The sequence below is a fragment of the Phymastichus coffea genome, unplaced genomic scaffold (genome assembly GCF_024137745.1).
Source record: "Phymastichus coffea isolate CEN01 unplaced genomic scaffold, Cenicafe_Pcof_1.1 PCOF00130, whole genome shotgun sequence".
In the NCBI taxonomy this organism is placed as follows: domain Eukaryota; kingdom Metazoa; phylum Arthropoda; class Insecta; order Hymenoptera; family Eulophidae; genus Phymastichus; species Phymastichus coffea.
In genome coordinates, this window is record NW_026706941.1 from 104,295 (window position 1) to 124,725 (window position 20,431).

General features: G+C 39.8%; 1 protein-coding gene across 2 annotated transcripts in view; it reads left to right on the plus strand.

The window, feature by feature from the left end:
• LOC131671609 (mucin-5AC) overlaps positions 1-20,431 on the plus strand; it is a 76,690-nt gene that overhangs the window by 6,000 nt on the left and 50,259 nt on the right. Inside the window, exon 2 of one of the 2 annotated variants that reach the window (XM_058948168.1) lies at positions 10,235-10,281. The exons of the other annotated variant lie outside the window; for it this stretch is intronic. The gene's annotated coding sequence lies outside the window, so the exon portion shown is untranslated. The remainder of the gene's footprint in view (positions 1-10,234; positions 10,282-20,431) is intronic. 2 annotated transcript variants of the gene reach the window in all.

Sequence of the window (20,431 nt, forward strand, 5' to 3'; positions counted from 1 at the left end):
CCCTGATTGGATTACACGCGTAAAAGTAAAACAAGTATCAGCGTGTATACGTAAAGGGAAACGCAGCAATGCAACAATTAAAGTGGTGCCGGATTTTTTTCCCCGTTCAAATCTACTCAATTTTGCCTCCCATTCGTGAAATTGTATTTCCAGCGCACTGCCATTAGCGAATATTTCGTGCCCATAACGAGTTTGCTTGTCTGTGGATTCCGCGCGCAGGCTTAAACAATTTTTCTGCAAACGAGAGTAGCGCGCGCGTGTTCAGTTTTCTCGATTCCGCTTGTAAATATACTGTCTGAAAAGAAAATATAAAGCCGCGGAACAGGAGAGAGAGGGAATGAGCGAGAGAGAGAGAAATTTAATTTAGCCAAGCTTTTTTCACTGGGCTAAGTGATAAGGTCTTTTTGTTGAATCTTTCAGATGCAAAAGTTTAATTAAATTTGAGCACAATTGTGGTAGAATGTTTATATGTAAAAGTTAATACTATTTAATCATAGAATCAAAAATATCGTTTGATTTGTTTCTTACGTAAAGTAATATATTTCTTTACCCTTTTGGTAGCTAAGAATCCAATTTTTTTATGCCCAGAGATGCACAAAATACGTTTTCGCGTTGGTAAACCGTAGCCGTCACAAAGCATTTTACACATCCACACGAACAACTGACCCTAGGCCAATTCTACAAAATGGCGCGAATTGATGGCAATCAATCGCGACTCACACACTCGTGAAACTTTCGACCTCCCATTCTCTTCAATCTCCATTGCATTCACTCGCTGTCCATGCGCGTATATTCTACGTTTGTGAATCGCGGAAATTAGTCGTGTTTGCGTTTCGCCTTTCTACGCGGATATCTCGCCAAGTGTTTATCGCGTGCGACGATCTTTCGAACAGCAATGTAGTGCTCTTCCACTTCCATCGCCAAGTTCTATTCCTCCCCATTTTTTTTTCAATGAAAAAAAAAAGCTAGGAGGAGACTCAATCATTTTCTGGCAGCAGAACTTTCGCGGCTGATTGACTGGCGCCATCGAGAAAGAGAGAGAAAGAGAGAGAGAGAGAGAGAGAGAGAGAGAGAGACAGACAGAGACAAAGAGAGACAGAGAGAGAGAGAGAGGAAGAGAGGTTGGAAAAAAGGAGGTTACTGAAAAATGTATGAGAGCGGAGAAAATACAAATGGATTTCGATCTACGGAAATGCTGATTGACCTATAGCAACTTTGCAAATTTTCTAACCAAACACGTGATACACACACGCGCGCGCATACATGTTTTATCTACAATTTCATCTTACAGACAAGAAGAATAAATTGCGATCTGTAGAAACAGGAAATATTTTATATAACGTTCGTATATTTTTCCAAACAAACACGCACTATCGCAGAATTCCACACGTACACATCCAATTGTATTATTTTGTAAGAAAAAGAAAAGACTTTCTCAGAATGTCGATTCACCACTGTTATAGAAGAAAAAAACGAAACAAACTAACTTACTGTTTAGCATTCTGCGGAGAAGCGAGTCTCTCACGATAGCGCTGCTGTATCATTGACGGCGAAGATACGCAGGTAAATATGCAAACACAGTCAGAGTGCGCGCGCAGTGTAGCAAAGAAGCCAATGAAGATGCTTATCCACGGATACGGCTGCTTCCTTATGCATATATATTTGGTATTGGAGCTTCCAGGACCACCAGCGGCAGTAGTAGCGCCGATAGCACCTTTCTATCGCGGGAAAAAATCTCTTTCCCTTCGTTATCGAATCCAGCCCATTCCTATACATTCTCTATTTGAGAGAGAAAAAACGCGTCAGTAAATTTTCATTTGGAAAATTTAAGTGTATAAGTGCTTCTAAGTACGTGTTAAATACGAGAGAGAAAAGAAAAACGAACGCTACCCCGAGAGTGGCGTATTAAAAAATTCATGGCTCAACGTAGTAGTGAAGTGCACCGCGCGTCGCTTGAGCTTTGTGCGGATCCGAGCGCAGTAAATCGTGATTACCGTGTTTAAAGGCGCATCACCAAAGGGATTGCACACATGAGCAAGTGACACGCTCATACTGAAAGGTCAATGTACTTCGTTTATTGACCATTGCATGTAAATCAGGTAATATTATAATTTCAATATTAGTTACTGTTAGTGACGTCTTATTCGACATCCGTGGCATTCGTAATTCACTTTCATTGCATAATCAAGAGTAAAAATATAATAAGAAATGAAAGGATTTCACATGTTCCCTTTCATGAATATTTTTAAATTATCAATTTCACGAACCAGTGTTGAATGGTAAGAAAGATCTATAAGTAAAGTTCCTAGAAACTTTGGCGTTAATATTCTACAAAACTTTTTGTCATTTTCCAATTGTTGAAATGCAGTAATATGAAAATTGACACGGCTATATTTGCAAAACGGCACAAAGTTTTCCATACATATCAATTTATGTCCTTTGTCACACTTCACTGACAAATGTGGAGTTGTCGGAAAGCTAAATTTAATTTTAATAAACTCAGACCATTGTTTTATTCAATCAGCGAATTTGATGAATTGAGAATTCATCAAATGCATTTATTAATAAAGTATAACTCGGTTTATCTTTCAACTCTTTCAAACGCTTGATAAAAACTCGATTGTGATGGACTATGTACTCGGTAGTGATGGACAACCGACGAAAGTTTTATATTTTCTGCGTCATCTTTTGTTTCTCTTTACTTTACTCTGAGTACTTTCTTACTCAACTCGAGTAATACAATAACTTAAACAATAAGCTACTGAATTTTAGGAACAAATTAGAGTATATTTTTCTTGCGAAAAATTCAATCGAGTAGAGCTAGTTCCTTTGTGAATGATAGTATAACGCTGCCCTTTCTTCGGTTCAAAACGACCATCCGCTGTTTATTAATAATTCGCTTGACAAACACACGCAATACTAATAATGAAGCTACAAGCACGTTAGCGCTTGGTTTGATTAATACGCAAGCTAATGCTGATTTCTCATTATTCGATTCTCTCGCTCGCGCGCCAATTGGATTAAGTGCGCGGCGGCCGATTTATTCTTTCGCGCGGCTGCGAGCTCGTGAATTTTTATCGGCAAAGCCTTTTGTTCGGCCACCACCAGCAGCGCCTCTGCCACGTGATTTATGGAGCCACGGAAAATTATTAGGAAAGGGATTGGCCTTCTTCCCTCCCCCCGAGGAAGCATCCTTCTTTTTTTTTAATCGAGATTGATCGAGTTATTATTGGAAGCTCGCCCTTTCTCGCGAAGAGGCTTTTTTCAATTTTAAAGTGAAGTCGTTGGCTGTTTTCTTTTTTCAAGAGTCTCGATCGATTCGGTCTTTGGTAATACTCGATTATATTTCGATTAAGCACAACGACAAGATTACTATTGCACTAGGAGAGTAGTGCATGAGGCTCTGAAATTGAGCGAAGTAAGTAGAGAGCATGCAACTTTGTAAAAAAGTCCAAATTTGAAATCGTAATAGCTCACAGCAGCAGTAGCGTTCAAGTAATAATTTTCGTGGTGACGAAAGATGAAATCTACTTTTGAGTTTAAGGAAGGTTGATGCCAGTACTTTCTCTATCTTTTAGAAAAGTTGCTTTGCTCATTTATATCGCGCAAGAGTGCAGGCTGTAAAAAAATTTGCTTTTAAACTTCGGATTTGATTTAACGAACATAGGGCACTTTCGAAAACCACTATGTTCCTTGATCCAAGTTCAAATGGCGTAAAAACGGGTAGCAACCTAATCCCCTGGCGAGGACACATATATATGCTCGATGTTCAACAATGTAAGCCATCGAGAATCCAAGTCAGCAGAAACCCGCAGCGCGAGATGCAATACGTTTCACATGTTTATCACTCTACCCGCCGCGACGCTGCCGCTGCACTGTTTGCACCCCGGGATGTATGTTTCGTCCTCGATGTCGTCGTCGTCTGGGTTTCCCTTTGCAAATATTGACCTGCTTATTGCCGTACTTCCACTGCCAAACATCATTACAGTCGATTTTCAAGTTGTACACGAAGTCGTAGTTAAATTTGACAATATTCTAATGTTCGATATATTGGTTATTGAACATCTGGCCGAAAACTAAAATCTCTATTTCACGCCCATATAATATTATACTTTATCTTGCTTGGTAACTATACTTGACATCGATCACTGACATTCAGTTGCAAATATCGACAATTACCAAGCTGTAAATGATTTTTAATGTTGCCATTTCGATAAAAAAAAGTTGAACATTCTTAGCATAACTTTCAACGAAATCCACGTCAATGACTTCTTCAGTGAAGCGCGAACTTGAGAAAAAGAAAAAAAAGAATTTCTTGGCAAAGGCGCGAGAACAGAGTGTAAAGAAGAGGTTAGCGTGAGAAGCGATTGAAAAAATTTAATGGCCTGTTGCGCAATTATTCATTGAAGCTAATTTGAAATGAAGTTCCACACGCCGGATAGAGTGTTCGCGCGCGATACACAGCTTTAACTTTCTAAAACTTTTCTGCTTATTGTTCGACGCACGAATACACACGCTGGAAAGCTTTACTTTGCAGCACAGTCGTCAGATTAATTGCGTTTAACAAATGCAACAACTTGATTCGCGTGCAAACGCAACTCACACCCTCGTCCCTCGTCGATCAATTAAGTGATATTACACGTTCGTTTCGGTCGCATTTAATTCGTAACTTATATATACACTCGTAAATCTAGATAATGTCACGAGCGCTTAATTTAATTCTCGATTATCACGCCGTAATGAAACAACAAATAACCGCCGAGTGGAGAAAGAGCAGCATGAATAGTAAACCATTTTTGTAGGCGAATTTCATGGCAGACGAGTAAGATCGCAATATAACGGTGAATTTCCTTCTTTTCGTAATGAATTTTCAACATAATATTCCAGTCGTGTCGCTTTGATTCAATGCAAATGAATCGCCGGACACAAAAGCTCGCAGCTCTCCAAAAGGCTTTCTCTCATTTCCTGTAAACAGTTGCGCGCGCGCTTTTGATTGTGACACGAAAAAAAAAACTCGGTTAGTGAGAGACAGAACCCAGTGAATTTCGGCTTAATTCCTCTCTCTCTCTCTCTCTCTCTCTTTAGAGATTTCGTGCTTTTTACCAAAGAGCGGATTTTGTGCTGTGAATGCTCGTCAGCAATTGCTTTGAATCTCTCTGGCTTTGTAGAATCGCTTGTAATTTACGTAGGAATTGAAATTCTATGCCCGATTTGAATGTTTGATACATAGTGAAGCTTAGTGTGTATTCATTAATATTAACTCGTTACAACGTGTGTCATGTAAAAGTAATTGACGGAATTACGCTCGTTTGGTCGCGATGATTAATTGTGATTTTACGGTCAGATTTATCATTCATTTACAGAGGTAAATTAAATATATTGAAAATGTCATTTTATCGAATCGTAACTGCATCAAACCAAGTCATACAATAAATGCTCAAAAATTCATAATCTCTCCAATGATGTTTAACCCTCGTGGTTGAAAAAAAAATCATACGATTGTAATCGTCGCTGTTTACAACAAAAGTAGTCGCGCGCAGCATAACTGAGTAATTGCCGGATTAGCATTACAAAGGGAACGTCGCTCTTCTTTTTTTGCCTTGCGAATCGCGATTGACTATCTATATCTCACCTTCTCCGCGTGTGCACGCGCGCGCCCGCGCATCCATTGTATCGTTGTGATATGACTCGAACAAACTAAGTATGTCTACCTCACTTGCACGTAAAAGCAAGTGAGCGACTCTGAATGGTATTTCGTCTCTTTCTTTCCATTTTAATTTTTCGACAATATATTTGTTATGGTTACTTTGCCGCTTGTGGAAATTCCGTGTTTGCGAAATTTTATATATGGGGTTTGGATGTTGTAGCCTTTTAGATTTTTTATCAAAATGATAACACTCAAATTTGAGCAAATACTTTGCTTGAGTTTGTATTGAGTCAATTAAAGTTGATGAAATATTATCTTAACTTGTCGAAATATTTAAAAAAGGCATTTCCAATATAAATTTAATTTTATAAAATATATTCTTGAAAATTCAATTATTCATGAGTACAAACTATTTAGATTGTTGTCCATCTAGTCTATACTTTCAGTTATTAAAAAAAATTATAAATATACTTTTTTTCCTTTGAAAACAAAAAAATATATTCACGTCAAATTCAGAATAATAAATGACAGTCGTCCAACTTTTAAACGTTTATCCGATTGCTTGTTGGCATTTCTTCGAAACGGGCTCTTAATTCAAGATCTCCTCGAGTAACACCAGCCGTAAAATGTAAGTGACGCGAAAATCTAAGTATATGCAAAGCTCCCACTGCGGAAACGCGTATCTGTACTTCTTCGATTCCCTGTATCAAAGACCCTCGCAGTAACACGCGTGCTATACGGAAAAACAACGGCGACACACTTGCGCATCAGGAAATCGAGCAGTGGAAGGTAAAAAGAGAGAAGTGTCCCAGAGCGCGATATGCCATGCGTCAGAAGAGCTCTACGGTAGAGAAAGCGCCAAAAGTGTGCGCACGCGACTTTAGTGCGCGCGTTCGCACGGATCTTACGTAAATACAGCTTCACATCATACGGATAAGTTGTGACTGCCTTTTTTTTCCTCTCTATCTCTTTCTCTCTTGAGTGTAGGAGGACAACGTCGAGTCTTCCTTTGTAGGCATATTCTTCGAGTGTAGGTGCGCGATATGTCACGTTCGTGATTTTACGTTGCGCGTGTAAAAGGTTAATCGGGCGATCGAGATGAAGATTTATCATTTGTTATACGCATGCGACGGCGATGAAGATGAGAGGTAAAAGCTCGTGTCTCGACGATTGTTATGACCACCATTCTAAACTTTCTTCCGTCTTGTCAATTGAGGCTCGTTTTGTGTGAAACGAGCATACGAAAAAAACGAAACATTACTTATCTCTATGACGATTATTACGTAAATCGCGCGATTGAAGAAGAGCCTACTCATGCGCCAAAGTGAAAATCGCAATTATTTATACTTTGACAAGCGTTTGGAAGGGTATACGAAAGTTTGATTATTCATACATTCGATGAACAGCTGTATTCAGAATTAAACTTGATAGACAGTTAAAAAATGTTTTTCTTTTTCATGGAAGCAAGGGGAAATTAAAATTCACTACCTGCAGTTACAAATTTAACAGCTTGATCAGTCGCAAATTCATCTAATTAATTAGGGTAAAGTTTAATGCTAATAGATGAATTATGCACACTCATGACTTATTCCGAGAGGAATGTCAAATAGAAATTCGCTGAATAATCAAGTGCTGCATATTTCAAGAACTTACGTAAAAATATTCTTGTAAAAAGTGGAATTAAAACAAATAAGAGAATAAAGACGTCGAGCCGACAGCCAAAACGCCGAAGGCAAACAAAAACGACGAATATGCCATTACGCATAACAGCATCAATAGAGAATACATCAGCCGACACGATCGTCGGACGTGCCACATGTATAAGAAATCGCCTGGTCCATCTTATGTCTCTCTCCATGGGCGATCAATCGATAAAAACCCACGACGTTTGGTAATAAGGTCTGGGAGAAAAGGGAAAACTCGTCCGTGAAGAAGATCCTTGCCAATTTTTTTTCCAGCTGGCTTGGTTTCGCACGTTACGTCACATAGTGCCGAGAAGGATTCGCGCAAAAGGATCTTGCTCTCTCTCTCTCTCTCTCTCTCTCGCAGAGGCATTGTCATTAAATGCGACGGGCCTTCTTCTTTACGTAACGAACTATGTACCTACTTGCACTAGGAATCCCTTTTTTTTATGTAACACTGCACGATTGGACACGCCGATTAATGACCGCGAGTAACGGCGAATCAATCGATTGTATTGTATGCGAGATCGCCTATGGTGCGTGCATAAGTACGATTGTTTTGGTACGTGGCAGTATGAGTGAAGATTTGATTATTGGAATGTACGGTCATTGCTCGATTGTAATTGTCTTTGCGATTGATGACTCAGGAAGTACCTTTGCATTGTAATGAGCTTCTATTTGTTATGATGAAGAAAGTTATTTTGCGTGTAGACGAATACTTGATGCTTTTATTTTCATGATTCCTTTTTAGAATGTATAAGATTTTATTATCACTCCGCCTGAATATATAATCTGTGTTACCCTGGTGTTACGATGCGACTTCGCGCGCTTGTTGATTTTCAATATATCTACTTTGTTCGAAATTATAATTTGAATTGGATATTACATTCAAATTGAATATTTGGATTTTGATAAGAATATATCAAAGAACATATTGTAATATGATCTGAACGTATTACAAAGCCTGTCGATCCGCGATTTATTTATTTTTTGTTTAAAATTGGAATTCCAATTCGATATATACTGAAATAGAACATTTCAACTTCGAGTAGAATACATCGAATAGGATCTTTCGATAGTGGATGTAGAAGATTGCGCGTACTGAAATAAAAGTGTAAAAGCCATTCCTTTATTCGATATATATAAAAATACATTAAAATTTTTTTATTAGAAAAATGAATTATATTTCGCGTTTAATGGTCTTTCCCAATCGTTCCATTCGAACATAAAAAGTAATAATAGATATTTTATAAAAAAGCGTAAGCTATATGAGCTTTGATATCATCATAAAATATTAGCGGGCTTCAAATTCGCAACCAAATCCAGAAAGAGAAACTTAATTGAAATCGATAATCATCGGGCAATGACTTGGTAATCTTTTCATTTGCAAAAGAAAACCATTACAAATTTTTCATTACCCGCGCGTATCGCGGACGATCTCTCGTTGAAAAATACACAGCATGCAGGCAGAATTCAATTGCACACACCCGAAAACTATCGCGGGTGGAAGCAATTGAAATATCATTCTCGCGCTTCATGTTCATCAAGCGATTTATGCAGCAGCTGTCGCGTCGGCATAATGGTCGATTCCGCAAGAGCGCAAAACAACAAGGTATTTATTCTCGACAAAGCGAAAGGGTCATCCTTTGTCTTGAAGGCCGTCGGACGGAACGGACGTACAACTAATAATCGGTTTTGAGGATAGCCCAAAGTTTACGTGCAACATAACGTGAGTGTAAAACCTCTACTGTGGCCATAATTTCAAAATATTTCAGTTATAAACATGCTGGGTGTTTGACCTTTAGCTACATTTTCCAGCCCACATCTTAATTTGTTTTGCAAGTTCGTTTTAAATAACGTGTTTTTGGATAAATCTATTAGTCACTCAAACAGCTTTCATAGAATAAATTGATACTTTAAAAGGAATTTGATTGGTATTATCTATAGCTAATCGGTTACGTAGCACTAGATTTCTTCGTTTTAAAAATCACAAGTTAAAAGCCTCATGAAAGAAAGAATAACAATTTGCTCCGTGCTAATACTTTGCATGCAGTGATGGCCATTGCTCTGTACGCAGTCAATTATGGGAAACACAATAACGACTCCACAACTGAAAATCGGGCGCTCGGATCATTTTTGATTGCAACCTCGTGCATAATGATTATGACTCTTCCTCGTCTCTCTCGCTCTCTTTCGACCATCCGTTGGTAGTATCTTTCGTTGTTCGCTCTGAATTTGCGCAAGAGAAGAACCGACTGCTCTCGTCGCATTTACGTCACGATCTCGGCGCGCGCGAGAAAGTACTTATCTAGGGGGGCTACTAACGCGGAAGGGGAGATAATTGCTGGACTCGGACTTACGCGAAGAAAAAATCGAAGATGCTTAGGGGCCGAGAGCGCGCTTGGAGAATTTGCATTGTTGCAACTCGAGAGAGAGAGAGAGAGAGAGAGAGAGAGAGAGAGAGAGAGAGAGAGGAAGAGAGTGAAAGAGGAAAAGGATCCAGTTTATCGGCTAGAGAAAAGTTACTTTTCTTGCAGACACTATTGTTACTGGAATATGGAACTACGAGAAATGAGAGAGAGGGAGAGAGAATTTGAGCTTCTATATGTTGGCCCAGAGCTTATAGATTATCCCAAGATCTCAATAGCTGCTGGCGATGCTTTTCTTCCTTTTCTTCTTTGATCGGTCTGAGTGTACTATCCATTTGGGTATTTGATTTGTTTGAAATGCTTTTGATTGCAGTTCCAAAATGAGATTAAGATTGAAGGAGATGGTATACTTGAGATGTACTATATTTTCTTGTATAATGAGCAAACAAAAACGACTGGGATGTAATGTTATGTGTAATTTACTTGCTAAAGATATATTTGGCGTACAATGAAAATTCGTTTTCTTTCCGTTTCAGGTAAGCCAAATTTTTTCATCACTACTTTCCATCATCATGGGACGTCCGTGAGTAATCCACATAAAATCATCTACGTTTATCAAATCATCGCTTGCATCCTTTCTTGAGGTCATAACAAGACGCCAAAATACAATTGAAAAAAAAAAGTAAAAGAAACTAGCCTGGATATCGAGTTACATAGCAGCACGTAACTACAGCTGCGCGAGATGAAAATTTCCGAGCGCGCGTTTTCTCGGCAAGAGAATCTCGACAGCCGACAATTAAGCCCGTCTGATCTCCTCGTATATGCAGCGCCCCATCAAGCCGAGAACGCGCAAAACGTCGAGCTAATTAAAACATCGCAAAAGTTTATCATGGCGACGTGTATCTACGTAAATATCTCGACCTTAACCCAGGCCTCGCAAGCGCACTTATGCGAGTTTAACTCAATTATAAATTTCTACTTATCAAGTGTATGCGTGCGCGCGCGCGCATGTGTGCGACGGGTTTTCTTGTGGGAAAATTTCGTTACACTGTTTAGATAGTCACGTTTTGTGCCGTTAGGATGCTGCAGACTTTATAACAGTTTTGAATAACTTTTGACAACAAGTTTTATCGTATACAGAGGAACATTTTCGATATTTCGGCGTACGGAACTGCATTATTCATCGGACATTAACATCACGGAAAACGCATTAATATACCATGCGCTGCTCTATCTCGGCATGACTTTTGCACTTGCGGCGTGCAATTTATCAGAGTTGATACAGTTGAGGCGTAGAATGGAGTGGCTATTAGCTAGGAAGATGCCCTCGAATAAATCTCTCTCGGCAAGTTGAAACTTGCAAAGTATGCGCGCAGTCGCTAAATTTTGTCGCAGACTGTTTCGTATACGTATAACTCGACAGTGCGAGGATGGCACTTCATTCGGCACATGCTGCGCAGAAATATCGAAGTCAGAATTGTCTGGCCCAATTTCCGCTACTCTTGCTAGTAGGTAATTATGCGGAAATTGTCCGAGCGTAGAGCCGCGAATTTTGTTTTTTTTTCTGCTGCTGCAGGGCCACGCGGATATGAGAAGTTTCGAGCCGATATACTACGGATATGGAGTTTGCAGCAGTTCAGGATTTTGACGATGGCAAAGAGAAAGAGAGAGAGAGAGAGGGTAGCTTCGATAACGCGCTGAAAAGTAATTAACTGCTTGGGCTAGCCGCTCTACTACCACTACGGTTGACGGCTGTGTGTTTTAGGGGTTTCGCTTCGAAAGTTGATTGTATAGGAAGGATTCGTTGGCCTAGAGTTGTTGGGTTAATTAATTTTCCCGAGTTTGAGGGAGGAGAACTGGTGTTTAATGAAATCGTATATGCGCGCTGCTATACCTTGAGTTACTGATGTTTACTTTTAAGAAATATATCCGGCTAATCAATTGTACGGATTTTTAATGATCCCAGTCGGTTGTTCACAAGTCAGTCAACTCGTTAAGTAAATATTCTTAATCAACACTTTCAATTTCATTCGATTGCATTTTGTAATTCAACATTAGAGCTGAAAAAAATTCGAATGACAGTTTACGTTTGAAAGAAAAAGAAAAGTTATCTTCTGCAGCACAACTTTTGTAGTGAGAGAATTCAATTATTACTCACAATATGATACTTTGAGATTAATACATCACTTTATAGACGGGTAGTCTCGATTATATTTAAATATTTCTATGTTTTATTCGAAGTTTGAGAATAATTCATATTTCAGGCTAAATCGTACATTTGCAATTCAAAAATCCAACTATTTTCCAGAATCACAACGAGCAACTGAATCTTTGCTTCAAACCGATAAATCATTTGTGGTCGTATTTTCTCAAAAGCACTATTGCCGATATCTCATTTTCTGTTTATATCGTTCGTGAAATAAGAAAATTTCGAGGCGCGCGCGAGCCAGAGGCAGTCAAGTTGACAAAGCCCCAAAGCCAGCAGCATAAAATCACAATACAAAACTTGGGAGAGAAAGGAGGGGAAAATCCGTCCGGAAGAGCGAGGAACTTGAATCGGGGATATAGCTCTCCGCCCTCCGAAAAATAGCGTCGCCGTTCGCTGGTCGTGCATAAAACTTTAATTTCCCGAAGAATTTGCCGATATATATCCGTCGGCGGTAGCCGAACAATCGAGGTGGGTGCTGCCGCGGAATCGTTAATCGAAGCACGAACTTTGGTTTTACTGTCCTGTGCAAAAGTCATTCGAAACTCTCCTCACTATTACTACTACTGCGAAGAGGGCTTTACGACTTTTGCACAGCTTCGGCTTTCTCCACTCTCGGTGTTTAGCTTTTACCCCGTTTTTTCTCCTTTTTGCTTATTTGTAAAATATAGCGTGGGGAGGGGGGGAAACCGCGAATAAAGCTTATGTAAAATTTAATCACTCCTCGCCGCAGTAGCGCGCCACCGGCCCGCGAATCGTCTCATAAATCAAACGGGGGTGAGATGTAGTATGTGTGTGTTGGTTTTAGTTCGAAGCTATGAAATATAGCATTTGCTTTGCTTACAGTTGCCATGGATTTACCGCTCGGTCGTGCGCGCCGCACTGGTAGGGTAGTAATCGTTTTGATAGCGTCGTAAGCTGCCGAGTTCGAAGCTTGCAATCGCGGATTCTTTTTTTATGCCGACTCTCTCGCTCTCTCTCTCTCTCTCTCTCTCTCTTTCTTCCTTGGGTGTGATGATTAATGAAAATAACACTGCCAGATATAAATAATCCTCGAGCTGATATTTGCATTTGGTACAACTCTATAAATCGATTCATGTCGATTCAGACTTTCATTCTCCATAGAAACACTAGAAAAGTATCCAACGGATATAATAATGCACAATTAAAGATTTTCATTTCTGCCACCATTCGACTTTCTAAAGTCGCCGAGATAGTGAAAAATACAAGTCTAACTAACTCACTGTTGCGCTACGTATATTGGCCTGAAATTCCTGAAAGATAGCGCGAGTTGCGCATTTCAGTGCGCCAGTTAGATTTGCACACGCTTCGCTTCCTTCGCGAGAGCCGAGTGAAGCTGCAGCGTAGTCGAGCAAGCAGACTAATTTTCGCGAGGCATCGACAAATCTAATGATCTCCTCTTCATTGGATTTTCTGAGAACTCCTTGCGAGAGAGCTGAAAGCGCTTCTGTAGTTTTGTTTTTTTAATTATTTCTCTGTTTCTGAGTATGCCTTAACGTAATTTTCCGAGTTTATATTACGAGCTGACAGTTTATCTTGTATTAATAGATTTTAGGTCGGTGCTGTTAATTGGAATATAATTCATAGATATTTGTTAGGGATGTTGATTGTCAATTTTTAATAAGTGACAATTAATTTAGTGAAACTTTACGTTTTTCAGTTTGTCGTCTTTGATTCTCCAAATGTTACATACCATGGTGAAATGAAAAATATTTTTCTTATTACTCGTGAGATTCTTTATATAGCTTATTCACACAATCTCAACAGTGCATAATAAATTATTTAATCATCAAAAATGAATTGTTCAGCTATTTTGTACCAATATATTCTAAACATATAGTGATTTTGATTTAATAATATTCATAATGTCTAGCCATCTGACAACTATTGATGAAAACTAAATAAATAAACTCTAAAGTCCATAGCGTGGTAGCCACAGCGCAAAAAAAAAAGTGTAAAAAATCATAACCCACCCAACCCCGGAGCGCCGCACAGACGGGTTGTAATTATTATGACCGCGTATTACGTATTCGGATGTTCTTCCGTCGCTCGTTGGCAACACGCATAGCTAGCGGCAGACAATGGCTCTCGATTCCCATATTATGCAAATGCCATCGTTCGCACCGTGCACGCGTCCCCGCCCGCGAAAATGCGCTCTACGCTCGCGCAGCTCGGCCGCTTTTATCGCCGGATTGCACGATCTCTCCGCGGCACCGCTCTACTATTTAGCTGCTTGTTTCGACTGCGGCAATTGTCAGTTGGCTGCGAGCGCGTCTACGTCGCCCGCTGCATGCTCGTTATACGAAGAGCGAATTTTCGAAATCGACGCGGCCTGCTAAAGAAAAAAATGGTATTAGGTATCGCGCGGTAGGCGTGTGCTTCTCGGCGGATATACCTGCGTCGAAGTGTACTTTCTCCACGTGCAGATTTCCTCCGATTCGTGAAAAAATATGAAATTTCTATGGTGCGCTCTTCGGGAATGCAAACGAGACTATGTTTTTATCTTTTTTCGCGAAAAATTTTGTAGCCCAAATTTCTCAAAAATCCACAATTTTAATGCAAACCTGGTAGCGTAAACTAATTTCCATCTCCAGCAGAAAGAAAACTCCGGCAAATTTTCTTATTTTATAGAGTAGTTGGGATATTGAAGTTGAAAAAAATTCAAAACACGAATGTCGTAACTTTCCGCGATACGTGCACGGAGGGAGGGGGTGTATATATATATAGGGTGTGAAAAAGCAACACCTGGCGAAAGGTAGGTATAACGCGATTGCGAAGCGCGCGCTTGCGACCACGGAAAAAACGAGACCAACGACGTGAGTCCAAAAATTTCCAGCCGTAGTTTTATATGCGCGCTCGTGACGCTACAAAAGCGTTACCACGTGTGCGGGTGTGCGTTGAATTTTCTACATTCTCGTATATTTTTTGAAATATGAAACTAGCAAATATAACACCTTTTTTCGTATTCTGTTTCTTCTTTCTCTAAGGGAATTGATTGGTGCGAATTGTTTACTTTAATTGATATTGGAGTGAAAATGTCTTATGAGAGGGAGAGAGATTTTCCGTTGTCTTAATTAATTGTATGGTTGGGTTTTATTCGTAAATAAATGAAACGTTGTTCTCTGAAACTGACCGTTGATGAATTGCAAATATTAAAATTCATAAAAATGCATTTCTATGAAATGTATAAAAATGAAGATACTGAAGCGTTTAGAATAGCAACGATATAAATTCGTCAATGATTTATCAACGCGACAAATGACTTCCCGCAATCGTCGCATCTTTTCATTCGAAACAAAGAGAACACGCAAAAAGAGAAAAAAAAGCCAAGAGGAGGATTTCCATATCGGTACAAGATAGCTTTAGCTTTCGCTCGTGTGCGGAGACAAAGAGGAAGAGAATACCGCGCGGCTAGATAAAAGCGACGAGAGAGGCTTTAAGCCACAGAAGAATTTTAATTACCCATAACCGCTTTATACGGAGGCCTGGTAATCGTGACGTAAAAGTACGCGAAGCCCCAAGATAAGCGCTGTTACAACCACCAGAAGGGAAAGAGAGAGAGAGAGAGAGAGAAAAGACTTTAAAGAAGATATCCAGTGAAGATTTGCAATTTAAAAGCTCGAGCTCAACGTTTTAATTATCACGCGAACTCGTTAGCTATGTTTTTCCTACCCGGCGTTAAATATATCGATAGCCAATCTGCGTTTGTTTACATTTGAATGAAAACTATCTCGCACGGAAAGAAGCTTAATTTTCATCATGAGTACGCAATCGCATCGCGAAGCGATTGGGTCTTAGCCTTCCTCGTTGTCGAATGAAAGTTGCACATCTCGCGCTCGAGCATACACATACGTATCGTATGCGCGCGAGGACGGCCGCGGAAACCAACTCTTGCTCGCGGACTCGCTGCACGTTCTTGCCGCGAGATAAGACGATCCTTCGCGCATAATGGCCTACACTGTGCCGCCGACACGCTTGATATGCTAGCCCAAGATTGTCTACTCTGTTGCTGCTGCTTCTTGACTTAACTTGCGCTTCCTGTTTTTCGATGTGCCCAAGTATGAGTTTGCTTCTATTTTGATTGGATCTTTGAAGCTTCACTTGTTTGTAATTTTTATGAAATTTCTGATAAATCTGGTATTTTCCAAAAATGCAACATTGAGAAATTTTTATGAACATTAACTTTGTTGCTGAGCTGAACTTAACTAAACTTACTGAACAGTAACTGGAAATGTTAAGTTTACATCTCATATAACTCAGCAACTTAAGTAGAAGTGTACCCACATGTAGCTTTAAAACAATAACCGAAGATTCAATTTATCGTGGCAGATGTTTTTAGTATACGATCTTTGGAATATACTCCATAAAAATTCTATCATGGAGTTGTCTGCGACATCTAGCGTAAAAATATTATCTTTTTTCATTTGCTTCATATTATGTTTTAACTTATTTATCTAAAGCAAAAATGTTAACTATTTTGTCATGAACCATTAAAGATTATATCAATGTAATTTTTATTTTTTCAAATACATACTAGTTATAATCTTTTAGATAAAACGAAAGAGAGACGACTATCTCTCAAAATAATATACGCTGTACAAACGGGAGACACAAAAGCACATACGCGTCTTTCAAAGTCAGCGTCCCTAAATTTTTGTTCTTGGCTCGTCTGCCACAATGAAACCTCAGGTCGTCGCCACATCAAAGAACAATATTCGAAATCGCACACTCGAGGGTAACTCGCTACATTACATCATATAGGCAAAACCACTTTGGAGAAACGTACGGTACGGCGGTTCAGCTGAGCGCGAAACTGCCAGTCGGTCGCGCACATACGTGCATACACACGTGTGGTGTTCCTTTCGCTTTCTCGCGCACAGGGAAAATGGACGAGCGCGCTCGCCTTTATAATTCATCATAAAACGAGGAGCAGCCGCTCACGCTCTAAACGAGATTGAACGGACGAGGAAGTGTTTTGTCGCAGCAGCCTTTACGACGCGTCACGAGCGATGCTGTGTATGTCCGTCTGCATGTCACCCTCACTTGAAGATTAGTGTGAGCGATCTCGACTCTTTATGTACCTGTACTTGCTTTTATTGATCGTGTTTTGACCTTTGTAGCTTGCGGTTCAGTTGTTCATCAATTTCACGCGTGGGAAGTAAGGAAAGACATGTGTAAACGATATTGAATTGGAGATGCTAAAGCATTAACAATGTGAAATGATAAATTGATGAAGTTAGGGATTGTAATACAAAATGTTCAATATTTAAAAACAGGTATTATTATTCTCTAAAAAATGGAAAATATTTTTTTTTCAAAAGAGTTCGAGTACTTGATAGCTGATGTTATTAGCACATCTGAATACATTTAAAAAATTAATAATTAGTTAATGAACTGTAGATACGACCCAAATTTTTCTGCAATATAATTTTTATGACATAGTTCGTTCGTTTCTCAAAAGATTTCTCAATTTTTCATACTAAATTTTTTTATTCTCAAGTTATTGAAATAGTCTTGCAGAGTTTTTCGAGAGTTATTTTTGATACTACACGAATAATAGAATATCATTCAAACTTTGCAGTAAACAAAAAACATAGAAATTTCTATCCTGGCTACACTCATCATCATCGGTCAATCAAAACCAAATCTTTCCAAGCCGCAGCATAATTTTTTTCCCGAAACCAATCAGCAATTGAAATCGAAGGCGATGTTCTGCAAATAATTTCCTTACACGACTGCTTACCTTCGTGTTGGCGTCATAAATAAGCCCCATTCAGTCGCCGTACACTTGCATATAACGTATAAGAGTAGTCGCGGAAAAGAGATAGCATAGAGCGACTTGGCTTTTTGGATCGAATAATTAAATAGGGGGGGGGAAAAGTGGTCGCTCCGCAGAGTGAAAGAAGATACTGCTGGGCGAGAGCGAGAGTGTCGTAGTGTAGCTGCTAGCTGCGCGGACGAGAAAGCTAAAAGCGAGGTCGCGACCGAGAGAGATAGTCGCACGTATATACCTATTCGCATTTATCGAGAAGAGGTCGCGCGAGTAGAGGATATATACGGCCGATAGCTAACGTTCGATCTCCTCTTCCTCTCCTCCCCCTCGTTTTTTGCTGTCGCGCGCGAGGCTTTGAGAAAGTTCGCTCGTTTATTGATGACTCGGATACACGCGCGCATAGCGAGTTTTCATTCTCTTCCTGTAGTGGACTCGAATATGAATTTGCTATATTATGCGCCAACATTCCACAATGGAATTTCAGTTGAAACTATCTGCGCGCGCGAAAACTCCTCGAGTAGCCGTTGGAATGAAATTCAGCCATTTTAGCGCTAATATGCATTGTATTTGACGAACTTTCGGCATCTGCTATCTCGGCACAAGTAAACATAGTACAACTTACAAAAGTATTGCGAAGCGGCATAACCGTAGCGAGGTGAAAGTATGTCGCCAAAATTATTATTCTTACTTTGTGGAAATTAGCGATGCACCTGGTAATACGAGACGTACCCGTCGTTCGATTGGCATTCTCAAATCCTTTTTTAGCACGCGACCGAGTAGCGTGTAATAATTTTATAACAAGAACACTTCGCTTAGAACATGCGTATCTCTCGATAGCAAGGAACGCGTCGACCTTTAAAACACTACAGTGGTATATAACGCAGCCCCTAGAACTCACATTCCTCCCTGGGTCACCCGTAAACTCGCTCTTTTTCCGCATTTACAACGGCGGGTGTGTGCCTGTGCACGCGCATGATATCCGGGTGACTTTAACGAGCGTCGAAATGACGCGGATACCTACTGCTATACTTTTTTCTTCCCTTCCCCCCGTGCCCATGGCGAGTTTATACCCGCCGTACGAATTCGCGCGGAAGTTCAGCGATAACGTTACTCCCTTTCTTTTTTTTTTTGTTTCTCTGGTAGCGCGAGGCCGTTAAGCGATTATTTTTATGGTTCGCGCGATAGTTAACTCAGCTGTGTGTTCGCCAGTGCGAACTCACCAAGGGGTGACGAGCGCTTGGCGTACTCTTGTTGACGGGTTATGCGGATTATGAACGACCAGCGAGATGTTCACACGTTAACGAGTTGAACGGGTTATAACGCTGCTCTAAAAGATTCTGCTCGGACGAAAGTTATTTTTTTGTTCTGTTTGTTTTTTCCGTTAGTTTTGGTTAATTAGTTCGCCTGTGCATATTTTAGGGAAACGTAATCGTTCGAGTTTTCAAACTAATTTTCCTCTTGTTTAATTATTATATTTTATGAGAATTAAAAAAATCTGCAAAATTGTAAGTTCACTCCGACGTTCCAACAAAAGCGCATACATTCAATTTTCTTTTTATAACCCAATCCAAACAAAAGTATTCTGTTCTCATCCTGGCAACGGCTCAATATAGTTTCTATGCGACATATTCCCTACGCACACAAGATCCTCCATTTCATTACGATGGAACGTCGTTTCTTCGTGTATACTCTCGTAAATTTATTTACACCGTACATAAAGGCACAAGCAGTATCTCAAGCTTGCAGCACGAGAAAAATCCGGTGGCGGGCGGGCGAACGATACGTTTTAGCGGCCTCGCGAGAGCCGCCATCCATAGACGCGTAAAAGTGAAAAATAAAGGCCGAGATGTAGCGGTCGCCACTGCTGCACAGCTACTGACCGGTGAGTTACGAGCTGTGGCTTGCTCCCACCTTGGATTTTATTTATATTCCAAGGGAAATCAATGGAAGAATGGCCGTTCGTTAGCTTTCCTTTCTTCTTCTTTTTTTTCTTTTTTTGTTGTGGGTGAATCGCGACTTGTTAGATGTTATGTGTATCCCGATGAAATTTATCGGAAGTTTGAAGATGAAGAATCGTCATTTTTTTGTAGTAAGAGTGTAGCTCTTTCGAATCGGAGAACAAATTAATTGTGTTTATAAAGATTCTGTTGAAAAGTTATTTTAATTACAGTTCTAATTAAAGTACCAACAGAAAATTCGAATCCATTTTACCCGCACTAAAACTTTTGATATAAATAAACGGCATATCAAATTAAATTAAAAAGGATAGAGGAAAAAAGTTCTGACTGCGCCTGGACCGCAAAAGCCAAAAAACGTTTCCAATGCACTCATCTCATCTTTGGCGCGCCGACTGGCCTTTTTGTACAGACGCAGCGGGGGCGCGCTTTGCCATTTCACCGAGTTGCCGCCACATACACATTTTCAGGGTATGAATATACGCGGAGCGCATCTTTTGACGCCATAGAGTAGTATTGCGTGTTGCGAATTCCACAGGTTTTACGCGAATTACGATGCGCGCTCTACTGGGAAATCTGGAGTTGAAGCGAAGTTTCCTTGCGGCAATGATCAAACTTCAGTTTACGCAAGAATTTCATTTTTCAATATTAGAATGATTAATAGTTGCTTTATTCAATGCTCGATTTTTTGCATTTTTTCGACCAGTAACTTTTTCATTGTCAGATACTTCAAATGTTTTAATTATAAGTTGCGGTAAAATTTCATCATTTATTGGTC